Here is a 3,066-nt window from a genome sequence, read left to right as displayed (position 1 = left end):
GGTAGGGATTGGATGAGATTGGTCATGTAATAGTCATAAGATTGTTAGGGCATGGTGCCTAGTATCCGTAGATGTTACTTTTATGATATTGTTGCAACTTGTTATGCTTAATGCTTGTCACTAGGGCCCGAGTGCCATGATCTCAGATCTGAACATGTTATTGATTCATGAAGATATTCGTTGTTTATGATCTTACCTGCAAGTTGTATACACATGTCGCTGTCCGGAACCAATGGCCCCGAAGTGACAGAAATCGGGACAACCGGAGGGGATGGTAGTGATGTGAGGATCACATGTGTTCACGGAGTGTTAATGCTTTGCTCCGGTACTCTATTAAAAGGAGTACCTTAATATCCAGTAGATTCCCTTGAGGCCCGGCTGCCACCGACTGGTAGGACAAAAGATGTTGTACAAGTTTCTCATTGCGAGCACGTACGACTATATATGGAACACATGCCTATTGATTGATTAGTACTTGGATACCGTTTTATTATTATCTGCAAATGCCCCTGCTTTGATTGTTACATGAGTTTCTCTCATCCATGCAACGCCCCGTTATCCGTCCCCGTGCCTACAGTATTTTAATCCTGCTGTTTACTATAATCACTACTGCTGTCTCTGTTACTCTGCTGCTGTTATTTCACTACTGCTACTGCTATAAAACTATTACTACTGATAAACTCTTGCGAGCAAGTCTGTTTCCAGGTGCAACTGAATTGACAACTCCGTTGTTAAGGCTTTCAAGTATTCTTTGTCTCCCCTTGTGTCGAATCAATAAATTGGGTTTTACTACCCGCGAAGACTGCTGCGATCCCCTATACTTGTGGGTTATCATAGGGGTAAGGTTCTATGCAATTGTATGCATGATGAATACTTGGTATGTCCTGTTTGTTTCATTCCAGTATGTGAAAATGAGTTGTTTTTGTTTCTTTAGATGGATGATTTGGCCAAAAAATGACGTCAACTAATCGTGCAAGCAGCCGGCCTTGCAGCTGCATTGGGAGCTTACATGATTTTTATCTCAAAGAGAGCTAGAAACCAAACTCCAATGTTATTAGGTCGTAGGATTGATATGTGTATAGCTAGGGAATCAAACTTGAGATATATCTATCATTCTACCGACATAAATTGCTCAAATCAGCTTAGAATGAAAAGAGCTCCCTTTTTTTTCGCTTGTGCAATTTGTTTAGAGAGAGAGAATTATTGAAAGATAGTATTCATACTTCCATTGAGGAACAAGTAGCCATGTTTCTCCTGGTAGTTGGCCACAACACAAGGTTTCGAGCTCTTCAACCGATTTTTAGAAGATCTATTGAAGTAATAAGTAGGTATTTTAAGGTTGTGTTGTATGCTGTTGGAGAGTTGCGAGGTGAGATGATCCGTCCTCCCTCCAGTAATATACACCCTAAAATTCAGGAAAACACCCGCTTCAATCCTTACTTCACGGTAATCTACTTTTATTTAGAAAACTCTATATATTCATCTCATCCTCCCTCCACTCATACTTACATATTTATGAACTAGGATTGTATTGGAGAAATTGATGGAACACATGTCATGGCTAGAGTCCCAACAAATATCTCGGCCGCCTTTAGGGGTAGAAAAGATGGTACTACCCAAAATGTTATGGCTACGGTAGACTTCGATTTAAGGTTTACCTATATACTTGCTGGTTGGGAGGGGTCAACCCATGATGCTCTCATACTTGCGGATGCTGTGGAGAGGGATGATGGGTTGTCATTACCTCCAGGTAACAATTTAAACCAAGCAGCCACATATTTTTTAATAGTTTTTTATGTACCTAATAGTTTGAATTTCGTAGGAAAATTCTATCTTGTTGACGTTGGGTATGCTGTGAGACCGGGTTTCCTTCCACCATACTGTAGGACAAGGTACCACTTGAAGAAGTATGGTGCAGGGAATCATCCTGAAAACTATAAAGAATTGTTCAACTTGAGACACTCTTCTCTAAGGATAACATTTGAAAGAGCTTTTGCTACGTATAAGAATCGGTGGAAATTTGTTTACAATAAGCCATTCCATCCCTACAAGACCCAAGTTAAAGTAGTAATAGCTTGTGCCATTCTCCATAATTGGATCCTTCAATTTGGGGAGGATGAATATTTCCCACCGGAGGAGACATGGGAACCCGAACCCAACAATGAAGACCACCACGACATTGCTTACGATAATGCATCTTGGAAAGCAAAGAAGAATGAATTTGCCGAAGTGATGTGGGCGAATAGGGGGGCAGCACACATTTGATTTATCATGTTGTAACTTCAGCGCTGGAACTACTTTATTATTGCTAGAACTTGCTGGAACTTGCATTTTGGTGCTGTAATATATGAATATGGTGCTGAAATGTGTAACTTTTGTGCTGTTGCATTTTGGTGGTGTAATATGTCAATATGGTGCTGAAATGTGTAACTTTTGTGCTGGAATATGCATACTATTTGCTGGAATTACCCATTTTGGTGTTGAACTGTCTATATATACTGCTGGAATATGCATACTATTTGCTGGAATTACTCATTTTGGTGCTAAAATGACTATATTTACTGCTGGAACTATTTTATTATTGCTGGAAATTGAGCATGATATTGGTGCTGCATTTTCGTGTAGATGGCTGAAATTGAGCATGAAGTTCCAGAAGTAGGTGATACAAAAAAGAAGGCTCCGAAGGTTATGACTTGGACCCCTATGATGTCAGCATGCATGATGCGATGTCTCACCGACATTGCAGCAAAAGGTGTCAAGACCGATAAAGGATTCAAAGAGATCCATATTGGATAAGCAGCAAAAGCTTTGACCCAACTCGTCGGTTACGATGTGACAACTACCCAAGTAACCAATCATCTCCGCAAGTGGAAGATCTGGTATCAAAGAATCGAGAAACTGAGGCTTCTAAGCGGGGCACTTTGGGATGATGATCAGAAGATGATTGTTTTAGAAGACCAACATTACTTGGGACATACCCAGGTATGTCCAAAAAACCATTGTTTCACTGCTGAAATTTGTTGGTGCTATGTTTTTATAGTGCTGAAATGTATTTTTGTTGATGAT

The 3,066-nt window shown here is 40.2% G+C and overlaps 1 pseudogene; it reads left to right on the top strand.

Annotated features, from left to right (window-relative positions):
* The first annotated feature begins 934 nt into the window (after positions 1-934).
* LOC139834956 (uncharacterized) lies at positions 935-2,796 on the top strand (annotated as a pseudogene).
* Positions 2,797-3,066: the final 270 nt, after the last annotated feature.

This window comes from Lolium perenne, chromosome 1, assembly GCF_019359855.2.
Source record: "Lolium perenne isolate Kyuss_39 chromosome 1, Kyuss_2.0, whole genome shotgun sequence".
Lineage (NCBI taxonomy): Eukaryota > Viridiplantae > Streptophyta > Magnoliopsida > Poales > Poaceae > Lolium > Lolium perenne.
This window is presented reverse-complemented; position numbering and strand designations above follow the sequence as displayed.